General features: G+C 36.7%; 1 protein-coding gene across 4 annotated transcripts in view; it reads left to right on the top strand.

The window, feature by feature from the left end:
- Window positions 1-13,000, top strand: part of LOC138740545 (mitochondrial fission factor-like) — a 65,938-nt gene that overhangs the window by 235 nt on the left and 52,703 nt on the right. The gene's annotated exons all lie outside the window — the stretch shown is intronic.

Genomic DNA, 13,000 nt, shown 5'->3' with positions numbered 1-13,000 from the left:
AACAGGTGGGAGAGCTTCCACTGCCACCGTCGACCCGCACAAAGTGTGTCTGCGTCTCCACCTGGTTTTCTATTGACACCAACCACTGTGCGCACGTACGGACAGACAGCACGAGTCCGTGCCTCCTCCCACCATTTACACCCCATTAGCCAACCCCCCCCAGGTACGTTTTACACTCAGATACGGGAGAACGGAGAGACAGACAGCGCGGGATTCGAACCCGATCCCTGGCGCTGTCAAGGCGTTGCACTAACCAAGAAAGTAGCAGGATGGATTGGGTACTGCCTGTCAAAAGCAAACACTCAGAAATATCTAAAACCTAACCCACTTTTCCCATATCTTCTTTATCTACTCCTATATATTTCTCTTCTCTCCCCTCCCCTTCCTCATCTTTTCATTCTCTAGCTCCCACCCCTTCTCGACCTCTCACACTCTCCCCCAGCTTCTCCACTTTTTTTCTCTCTCATTTGCACCAATTATTTGTTTAAATTGTTCAATAGTGAATTTACAGAAATGTAATTTGCAGCTATTTTTTGCGCCTGCAATGCACAATACTGCTGTCGCAAAACAAATTGTGTGACATGTTCATGACGATAAACTTGATTCTGACATATGAAATTTCATCTATTCTGTTTTAGTCGTTATAAAATGTTCATACCCAAAGCATTGAGCACTTCCACTCATGAATTCTGCCTGGCCTGCTTGGCTTCTCCAGCAATTCTTTTTTTGAAGATTCTGGCATGCAGCATTGGTCAAATTTGTGTTTATCTTACTTGTATTGAAACTTCAAGGTAGAAATGTATTGGCATGAATTAAAAGACCATATTATGATTGTCTTTTTTTTTTAAATCTAGTTCTCCACCCCCTTTCCTCTCTTATTCCCCTAGCCAAACCCTTATCCACCTGTTACCTCTTTCCTGTGGGCACCCCTACCACACCATTTTATTCAGGTGCCAGCCTACATTTTGCTCATACTTTGATGGACTGAAACATTGGTTATGTATCTTTAACTTTGCTTTATAAAGTGCACAGTTGATCTGCTGAGTTTCTCCAGCATTGTTTTACTTCAATCACTGCAGACTTCTATTTTACTCCTCAGTACAGTACAAGTTGATCTGTTGCAAATGCTAGTTCCATAATTGTACTGTACAAATTTATTATTGAAATTAATAAAAATATATTTTTTTAAAAAGGACTACAATACTTTTTTCCAAATAACTTTACATTTTGCAGTCTAATGTCCTTTAAACTGTTTATTCTTAATGGTGGTGTCTTAGCTCGGCATTGTAAGAGTGATTCTCAAGCAACCAGAAAACTCAGTTATCTGACTTTTGTAGTTTTTACTGTATTTGGAAAGCCTTTATATTTCCTTCAAATGTTGAGCTTTACTGCAAAGGGTATGGAATAAAAATGGGAAGTTTTAGTACTTCTTCATGGAGTGCTGGTGAGAACACAACTGCATGTAATTTTGCCTTCATATTCTTAAAAAAATGATATACTAACATTGGAGGCTATGCAGATAAAGTTCATGAGGATGATTTCTGGGATGAGAATGTTGATACATGAAAAGCTGAACAGTGTTGTTGCTCTTGGAACTTGGAAGAATGAGCAGTTAACCTCTTGAAGCACATCAGGTTTTGGTCATTAACGGGGTTGATGTTACAAAGATACTTATGCTCACAGGGGTATCTGGAACCAAGTGGCATACTTTGTGAGATGAGGATCAATTAAAACAGCTGACAAAGAGTGTCTGCTCTCAGAGATTATAATTTTGCAATTTTCTATCAAAGGCTGTGGAGGAAGAATAATTGTTTGTATTCAGGGTGGAGAGGCAGACATTTGAACTACTGGGGAAATGGTGGTTATATAGAGAGAGAGAGAGAGACTGAATTGACCATGATCTTTTTGAATGGTGGAACTTGGAGCTTATTCATCCTCCTATTCCTTTGTTCTTGAAAGAAACAGTCCTTTAAAAGAGTGGTGGTACCGTGGTGAGAAGGTGTACAGCAGGTCATCATCAACACGGTCTACAGAGTTTTGTTTTGAAAATTAAACATCACCATTGCATACATCTCACACTGTTCCGTCATATTTTATCCAGTACATAAAATATTGCTTTGTTTAAAAAAAAAAATTTCAAGAACTGCACTCTTATATAATTTATTCTAACAAGTGAGGGTGTCAGATGTGGGAACAATGGGTGACCTCCACCCTCCCAAATGGCCACATCTGCACCAGGTGTACCGAGATGCAGTTACTAAGGGAGCAAATTAGGGATATGGAGTTGCAGATTGATGACCTGCGGCTTGTAAGGGAGAGTGAGGAGTCAATCGACTCAACTTTCAGGGCGATAAATACTCCAGAACCTGTGTCAGGTAAGTGGGAAACTGTCAGGGGGGAAAAGAAAAAAGCGAGAAAAACAGAGAGCACACCAGTGACTATCCCACTCAGCAACAGTTATGTTGTGTTGGATTCTGTTGAGGGAGATGACCGGACAGAAGATGGCCACGGGCACCAGGTCAATGGCAGTGAGCCTGGCAGAGTGGTGCAAAAGAAAAGGAAAAGGAGAAATGCAGTAGTTATTGGGGACTCCATTGTCAGGGGTACGGACAGGAGGTTCTGTGAGCCAGATAAGTATACCCACATGGTGTGCTGCCTCCCTGGTGCAAGGGTACGAGATATCACAAATCGGGTCCAAAATATTCTGAGAGGAGAGGGAGAGCAGCATGTGCATGTGGGTACAAACGACATTGACAAGAAAAGGGAGGAGGTAATGAAAAGGGATTACAGTGAGCTGGGACAAAAGCTGAAAGACAGAAATGCTAGGGTGGTGATCTCGGGATTACTACCTGTTCCAAATGCAAGTGATGAAAAGAATGTAAGGATAAGGAAAATGAACGTGTGGCTGAGGTGCTGGTGTACAAGGCAAGGATTTGGCTTCTTGGAGCATTGGGATCTCTTTTGGGGAAGGCATGATCTTTACAAGAGGGACGGGTTGCACCTAAATCCAAAAGGTGTCAACATTTTGGCAAGTATGTTTGGTACAACAGTGGGGCAAGGTTTAAACTAATTTGGCAGGGGTATGGGAACCAGAGTGATAGGAAAAAGGATAGGGAAGATAAAGTAATGGCCAGGAAAAGAAAAATAGGAAAAGTAATGTTGGGAGGAGAAAGTAAAAAATCAGATGGTGCAGTGAGTTTTCGGGTCAATGATAGTGTTAAGAAAATTACAAAGTAAAATAGTGGGCAGAAAAATCAAAAGAAAAGGTTACAGAAGTCACTAGATATTAAAAGGACAAAGAGCATAAGGGCACTTTATCTGAATGCCCGCTGTATTAGAAATAAGGTTAGTGAACTTGAAAATCGGTACCCATGCCTTTGATTTGGTAGCCATCACAGAAACATGGCTACAAGGTGACCCTAAATGGGAATTAAACTTTCAAGGGTATCAGGTGGTGCAAAGAGATAGACAGGATGGTAAGGGAGGTGGAGTTGCACTCTTAATCAAAGATGAGCTCCAGGCAGTAGTGAAGAATGATATAAGATCTAAAGAGCATAATATGTTGAGTTCATTTGGGTAGAGATAAAGAATAACAAAGGGAAAAAATTATTGGTGGGTGTTATCTATTGCCCACCATAATAATAGTTTAGTGGCACAGGAAATAAATAGAGAGATAAGTGAGGCATGTAATAATGATACAACAGTCGTCATGGGGGACTTTAACTTCCACATAGATTGGGAAAATCAAGTTGGTCGTGGGAGTCTGGAAGAGGACTTCATAGAATGCATCCGCGATAGCTTTCTTCAGCAGCATGTTAAGGAACCCACAAGAGAAAATGCTCTCCTGGATCTAGTGTTGTGCAATGAGATTGGTAGAGTAAATGATGTAATAGTCAGAGACCATCTGGGAAATAGCGATCATAGTATGATTGAATTTCTCATTCAGATGGAAGGGGAAATAGATAGATCTAAAACTAATATATTATGCTTAAACAGGGGTGACTACCATAGGATGAGGAAGGAATTGGGCAGAGTGGACTGGAAGCACAGGCTAATTGATGAAACAGTTGAGGAACAGTGGAAGATTTTCAAAGAAATATTTTGGGGTAAAAAACTTTAAGAGACAACAAGGGGTTACAAAGCGGTAATAAGAAATGGGAAAAAGGATTATGAAAGTAAATTGGCACAAAATATAAAAACAGAAAGCAAAAAATTTTATAAATATATAAAATGGAAGAGGGTGGCCAGAGTTAACATAGGACCCTTGGAGGATGAGAAAGGAAAACTGGTAGCAAAAAATGAGGAAATGGCCGAGGCATTAAACAAATATTTTGTGTCAGTCTTCACGGTGGAAGACATGTCCAGCATGCCCAAGTGCGGAGTTAAGGATGCGAATGTTGGGGAGGGCCTTGATAAAATAGTTGTTACAAAGGAAGTAGTGATGGAGAAACTAATGGGACTAAAGCCAGACAAATCACCTGGTCCTGATGATATGCATCCAAGGGTTCTGAAGGAAATGGCAGAAGTTATAGTTGATGCATTGGTGGTCATATACCAAAATTCCTTGGATTCTGGGCAGGTCCCGACAGACTGGAAGACAGCAAATGTCACGCCACTTTTTAAGAAGGGATGTAGGCAGAAGACTGGAAATTATCGGCCAATTAGCTTGACGTCTGTCGTTGGAAAAATGCTTGAAGCCGTCATTAAAGATGAAATAGTGAAACTTTTGGAACGCAAGGGTTCAATCAGGCAGACGCAGCATGGTTTTAGAAAGGGAAGATCTTGTTTGACAAACTTGTTAGGATTCTTTGAGGATATAATGGGTGCGGTGGATAGAGGGGAACAGGTTGATGTTGTATATTTGGATTTCCAGAAAGCGTTTGATAAGGTGCCGCACAAGAGACTTATCAGTAAGTTGCAGGAAAGTGGAGTCCGGGGAAGTATATTGGCCTGGATTGAAAATTGGTTGTCTGACAGGCGGCAGAGAGTTGGGATAAATGGGAGATTTTCAGGTTGGCAGATAGTGGTAAGTAGGGTGCTGCAGGGGTCAGTGTTAGGCCCACAACTGTTCATCATTTACATTGATGACTTGGAGGAGGGGACAAAATGTGGTGTAGCCAAGTTTGCGGATGACACCAAATTGAGTGGAAGAGCAAAGTGTAATGAGGATGTGGAGAGTCTGCAGAGGGATATAGTTAAGCTGGATGAGTGGGCAAAGGTCTGGCAGATGGAGTACAATGTTAGTAAGTGTGAGGTTATCCACTTTGGCAAGAAAAATAAAAGAGCTGAATATTATTTAAAGGGTGAAAAACTACAGCATGCTGTTGTACAGAGGGACTTGGGAGTGCTTGTGCATGAATCGCAAAAAGTTAGGTTGCAGGTGCAGCAGGTTTTTAAGAAGGCAAATGGAATGTTGCCCTTCATTGCTAGAGGAATTGAATTCAGGAGTAGGGAGGTAATGTTGCAACTGTATAAGGTACTGGTGAGACCGCACCTGGAGTACTGTGTCCAGTTCTGGTCTCCATATTTGAGGAAGGATATACTGGCTTTGGAGATGGTCCAGAGGAGGTTAACTAGGTTGATCCCTGGGATGAAGGGGTTGACTTATGATGAAAGATTAAATCGTCTAGGATTGTATTCGCTCAAGTTCAGAAGAATGAGAGGAGATCTTATAGAAACATATGGGATTATGAAGGGTATGGATAGGATAGATGTAGGAAGGTTTTTTGAGCTGGCTGGCGAAACTAAAACGAGAGGACACAGTCTCAAGATTCGGGGGAGTGAGGAGTCGTGTGATGGAGTAGTGGCCGGTAGGGGAACTCCAGCCCTCTCCAGAAAAGTAAAAAAAAAGAGAGAAAAAACAAAGGCACAAACATAAAAACCATAACAAAGTGAAAGTAAAAGTGTTGAGAAAATGGCAGCAAAGAAAGAAAAACCAAAAACAACGGGAAGAAAAGAAGGAAGGAAGGACGTCGGAGGAGGAAAGTGAAGGCCTTACCTGTGTGAGGAGGCCCGCCGTGGAGAGAGAAGCCCGCTCCCTGAGGTCAGTGGAAGCCCCGAACTCGGGACTACAAAAATGGCTCACGGAGCCAAACAAAAGTGCGCAACCGCGCATGCGTGATGCGCAAGACAAAAATAACACTCACGGGAGCGGGGGGGGGAAACCAGCTGAGGAGTAAATCTCCACAGCTGAAACAGACAACTACAACACAACAACAAGACTCTCAACAGGAAAACATAGAAAATAACGAGAACAAGAAGGAAGAGAATAAAAATAAGAAATCAAAGAAACAACAGATGACCAACCCAGAGGAAGAAGACCAACACCAAGACACTTCTAATAAGAAGACCAAAAATACCCAACAAAATAAAACAAACAACCCAACAAGAAAACCAAAAGAGACAGAGGTAAAGGACACAGATCCTGGAGTGGACTCAGAAGAAGAGGAGGAAGAACACAGAGAAATGGAAGATGAAGGGAAGGGCAAGTACATGGATATATATTTTTTTAATATACGGAAACAGTAAAAGAATGGCAGTTACAAGAATTCAGTGAAATAAAAAGAAGAATAAAAAGTACAGAAGAAAAAGTGAATAGATTAGAGATGATCATGACAGATATAGGAAAAAGGTGGAAGAACGAGAAACAGCCATAGAAATGAAAGTAGATGACTTAAAAAAGAAATTAGAAGAATCTGATTTAAAAAAAAAAGTTAAAGAGACACAGGAGCTGTTAGCTCAGAAGATAGATATAATGGAAAACTAAAATAAAAGAAACAATATAAAGATAGTGGGCCTTAAGGAAGATGAAGAGGCAAAAATATGAAAGAATTTATAGAAGAATGGATCCCCAGGGTCCTAGGAAGACCAGAATTACAGGAAGAAATGGAAATAGAAAGGGCACACAGAACATTAGCCCCGAAACCACAACAAAAACCAAGATCCATTCTAGTAAAATTCTTAAGATATACAACAAGAGAAAATATATTGGAGAAAGCAATGAGGAAAATAAGAGAAGATAAAAACCACTGGAATACAAGGGTCAAAATTTTTTTTTCTATCCAGATATAAGTTTTGAACTCGAAGAAGAGGAAGGAGTTCAATGCAGTAAAAACGACCCTATGGAAAAAAGGTTATAAATTTATGTTAAAATACCCAGCGGTACTTAAAATAGTTATTCCGGGGCAGCAAAGCAAACTATTCTCGGATTCGGAAGAAGCACGAAAATTTGCAGAACAACTACAAAACAGACAGAGACGAAGAGATGTGTGTATGTAGGTGTGTGTGTGTGTATATAATATATATATAAAAAATATATATATATAAATATATATATAAAAATATGAATATATATATAAAAATATGAATATATATATAAAAATATGAATATATATATAAAAATATAAATATATATATATATAAATATAAATATATATATATAAATATATATATATATATATATATATATATATATATATAAAAATATATAAATATATAAATATAAATATATATATATATAAATATAAATATATATAAATATATAAATATATATAAATATAAATATATATATATATAAATATATATATATATAAAAATATATATATATATAAATAGAGAGAGAGAGAAATGTGTGTATGTATATATAAAAAATAGAGTATAGGTAAGAACTAAGAAGGGAAAGAAAGGAAGTAAGGAGGGAATTAAGAGAGTGACCTTTGTTATATATGAAGATTAAAATCTTTTCTGGGGTGGGGGCTGGGTGGGGAAAAATAACAGTCACTGCGAAATCAGTTGATGCTTGCGAGCGGATTTGCAAATCCAAATGGAGAGGGGAGATGTGGTTGACCGACAAGGGACAAAGGGCATCTCAGAAAGGGGAGGGACTATTGGGGTTAAAGGAATTTTAGATATGAGAATAGTGGAAATATTTTATGTTTTAGAAATGTTATCTTATAATGTGTTCAAAAAAATAAAACAGAAGTGGATAAGAAGGGAAGGTGGTGATGAGGAAATGGAAAGGAAAGATAAACAAAGTATGAAATGACTATGTTGAACTATATGACTTTAAATATTAACAGAATACATAACCAAATCAAAAGGAAGAAACTGTTAAATTTACTGAAAAAAGAAAAAATTGATATAGCATTCGTACAAGAAACACATCTAACTGAAGTGGAACACAAGAAATTAAAGCGAGATTGGATAGGACATGTAACAGCAGCATCATATAATTCAAAAGCCAGAGGAGTAGCTATATTAATCAATAAAAATGTACCAATCAAAATAGAAGAGGAAATAATAGATCCAGCAGAGAGATATGTAATGATAAAATGTCAGATATATTCAGAATTTTGGAATTTACTCAATGTATATTCACCTAATGAAGAAGATCAAAAATTTATGCAAGATATCTTTTTGAAGATAGCAGATACGCAAGGGAACATACTAATAGGAGGGGATTTTAACCTTAATTTGGACTCAAACATGGATAAAACTGGAAAAAAAACTAACAGAAAGAGCCAAATTTATAATTAAATCGATGCAAGAAATGCAACTTTTGGATATATGGAGAAAACAACACCCAAAGGAAAAGGAATATTCATATTATTCGGGTAAACATAAAACATACTCAAGGATAGACCTATTCCTGTTATCAGCCCACATTTCAAGGGAGAGTTAGGAAAACAAAATATAAAGCTAGACTATTATCGGACCACTCACCCCTGTTATTGGCAATAGAGCTAGAGGACATCCCACCAAGAATGTATAGATGGAGATTAAACTCCATGCTACTTAAAAGACAGGATTTTATAGAATTAATTGAACGACAAATTAAAATGTACTTTGAAATAAATACGGAATCAGTGAAAGATAAGTTTATACTATGGTACGCAATGAAAGCGTTCATCAGAGGGCAAATAATAAGTTATGTAACTAAGATTAAGAAGGACTACAATCGGGAAACAGAACAGTTGGAAAGGGAAATAACAAATATAGAAAAAGAATTAGCAATAAAGGAAGATACAACTAAAAGAAGAGAATTGGCAGATAAAAAAATAAAATATGAAACACTACAAACATATAAGGTGGAGAAGAACATAATGAAGACAAAACAGAAATATGAGCTAGGAGAAAAAAACGCACAAAATTCTCATGTGGCAGTTTAAGACAGAACAAACTAAAAGAATGGTATTGGCATTAAGGAAAAAGGACAAACAAATTACATATAATCCAACGGAGATCATTGAAAACTTCAGAGAATTCTACCAGCAACTATATCAAACTGAAAATGAAGGGAAAGAAGACAAAATAGATGAATTTCTACCTAAATTGAACTACCAAAATTACAAACAGAGGAGCAAAATAAATTAATAAAACCATTTGAAATAGAAGAATTACAGGAGATATTAAAAAAACTACCGAACAATAAAACACCAGGAGAGGATGGAGTCCCAATAGAATTCTATAAAACATTTAAAGACTTATTAATTCCTCCCCTCCTGGAAGTAATCAACCAGATTGATAAAACACAAAGCATACCAGATTCATGGAAAACAGCAATAATTACAGTAATACCAAAGACAGGGAAAGATCCACTTGCACCAGCGTCATATAGACCAATAGCTCTATTTAACACAGATTATAAGATAATAGCTAAACTATTAGCAAACAGATTGGCCGATTATGTACCAAAAATAGTAAATCTAGACCAAACTGGATCATGCAGTAGAAGGAAATAAAACTCCAACAGTAGCGGTTGTTTTAGACGCAGAGAAGGCCTTTGACAGCGTAGAATGGAATTATTTATTCAAAGTATTACAAAAATTCAGCCTACCAGAGAAATATATTAATTGGATTAAAGCATTATATAAGGGGCCATTGGCGAAAGTGACAGTAAATGGATATATATCAAAACAATTTAACTTAAGCAGATCAACAAGGCAGGGATGTCCACTATCTCCCTCACTATTCGCGTTAGCTATAGAACCACTAGCAGAACTGATAAGAACAGAAAATAAAATAAGAGGGATAAAAATAAAAGAGAAGGAATATAAAATCAGTCTATTTGCAGATGACGTTATAATATACTTAACAGAACCAGAAATATCAATAAAAGAATTACATGGGAAATTGAAGGAATATGGAGAAGTATCGGGGTACAAGATCAATGCAAATAAAAGTGAAGCAATGCCAATGAATAATGGGGATTTCACAAAGTTTAAGAAAGAATCGCCATTTAGATGGCAAACACAAGCAATGCGATATCTAGGTACACAACTAAATAAAAACCTCGGCCATCTATATAAACTCAATTACCATCCATTAATGAAAAAATTACAAGACGACTTAGAGCATTGGAAAGACTTACCACTGATAGGAAGGATAAACTGTATTAAAATAAATATTTTCCCAAGGATACAATACCTATTTCAGTCATTACCAATACACCTAACAGAGAAATTTTTCAAGGAGTTAAAGAAAATAATAATGAAATTCTTATGGAAAGGGGGGAAACTGAGGATAACACTAGATAAATTAACAGAATGGTACAAACAAGGAGGCTTACAACTACCAAACTTTAAGAATTATAGAGCCGCACAATTAAGATACCTATCAGATTTTTATCAAACAAGGGAAAAACCAGATTGGACCAGATTAGAACTAGATAAAATAGGGGAGAAGATACCTGAACATATACTGTATAAATGGGATGAAAAATTGGTGCAACGTAGGAATTCACCGGTATTGCATCATCTGCTCAACATTTGGAAGAAGATTCATGTAGAAAGGAATAAAACAAATTACCAACTACCAAAACTAATATTGACGCAAAATCAGCTAATCCCTTTCACAATAGATAACCTTTCCTTTAGAGAATGGGAGAGAAAAGGGATCAAAAGAATAGAAAATTGTTTTTCGGGAAATAAATTATTATCCTTTGAACAAATGAAGGATAAATATAATATAACTCACGATACAATGTTTGCATACTACCAACTGAAAACCTACTTGAAGGACAAATTGGGAAACAGTCTGAGGTTACCAGAAGGAAGCAATTTTGAATATGTGATTACAGACACAATGATAATTAAAAAATTTGTAACCAACATGTACATCAAACTGCAAGAAAAGGAGAACGAGGAAACAAACGGTAAACCTAAACAAAAATGGGAACAAGATCTAAACATAGAGATAAAGAATGAAACATGGGAGAAGCTATGCTCCAGAACTATGAAAAATACAATAAACATGAGGTTACGCATGATACAATATAACTGAATACACAGGCTATACATCACACCTCAAAAGTTAAATAAATGGGACCCAACAGTATCAGACAGATGTTTTTGCTGTAAAAAGGAAACGGGAACAACAATTCATGCAATTTGGACATGTGAGAAAGTGGAAAAATTTTGGGAAGATCTAAACCAGATATTAAATAAAATCACAAAAAACAATATACCAAAAAACCCAGAGATCTTCCTCCTAAGTAATATAAGAAACAAAGAATTTGGACTCGATTTGGATGGAGCACAAAAAAGATTTGTTATGATAGCCCTAGCTGTATCAAAAAAATTTATTATGTCAACCTGGAAATTAGAAGACAACTTGAGAATACAACAGTGGTATATAGAAATGAATAAATGTATTCCATTAGAAAAAATAACATATAATTTAAAAAATAACATTACAATATTCGAACAAATATGGGAGCCATACATGAAGCACAATAGAGAAATCCTACCGTGGACTTCCACCACCTAAAATGACAGAAGGAGAAGATAACGAAAAGAACTGACTCAGTAAAATTTCTTGTTTATTTTTATTAAGTGACAACATTGTTTAACGGGTTTAATGTATCTTATAGATTGAACTTCAAATAAATGGGGAAGCGGGAGGGAGGGAAGGGAGGGGGGAAAGGGGGAGAAAACGACACTGTATATATTTAAGAAGAAAAATGTCTGTATGTATCTTGGTCAATATGGTTTATAGTGTGAAAAATAAAAAATAAAAAAAAAGATTCGGGGGAGTAGATTTAGGACAGAGATGAGGAAAAATAGTTTTTCCCAGAGAGTAGTGAATTTTTGGAATTCTCTAACCAGTGAAGTGTTTGAGGCTGCCTCATTAAACATATTTAAAATTTGGTTCAATAAATTTTTACATGATAGAGGAATTAGGGGATATGGGGAGAAGGCAGGAAGGTGGAGTTAGGTTATAAATTAGATCAGCCATGATTGTATTGAATGGCGGAGCAGGCTCGATGGGCCATTTTTGGCCTCCTCCTGTTCCTACTTCCTGTGTTCCTAAAACTTGTACCATGAATAATCTTGCACGTGCAGTTGGATAACTTTTGGTTGGTTGCTTCCAAAAGTTATTTTGTTCCTCATGTGGCTAATGCACATAAAAGTAACCTGCTTAGAGCCTAATTACCAAAAACTCCTCAGCTGAGGCAACCATGGCTGACTCTGAATGTTGTGATCACTTATAGCAAGGCATTTCATCCTTGAAGATCAAACATCAACAGAGAAACCAGTTACATTTTCAAGTGCAAGCGAGGTCATGCCAAGTAACCTGGATATACAAATGTGATTTGACTGTGAGCAGTATGGAATATGCTGATTTGAATGCACAGTTTAATATCAATAGTTTTAAAATCTATACATAGAAGTTATTTTTTTTTAAATGGAAAGGAGATGATGTAGGAGTTTAACAATCATGTTCTTGGTTATGTTGATCAATAATGCTGTAACAAAATTCTTGTATACTTCCACTAAGTGAAATGGCTAGAATCTGCTCTTGGGTATCCATGCATGTTGCTAGCTTGAGAGCTTCCATTCAATTCTATTCTCTTCTGTGCAATGGATAAACAGTGAATGTCTAATTTGATGCAACTGCCTTGGTTATGGCTAAATGAAGATGACTACATTTCTCAGTACTTATTAGAATATTTTGTATCATGTTATCTCACTTAGAATTTTAATTTAAAACATAATGAATG

The sequence above is a fragment of the Narcine bancroftii genome, chromosome 8, assembly GCF_036971445.1.
Source record: "Narcine bancroftii isolate sNarBan1 chromosome 8, sNarBan1.hap1, whole genome shotgun sequence".
Taxonomy (NCBI): Eukaryota; Metazoa; Chordata; class Chondrichthyes; order Torpediniformes; family Narcinidae; genus Narcine; species Narcine bancroftii.
This window is presented reverse-complemented; position numbering and strand designations above follow the sequence as displayed.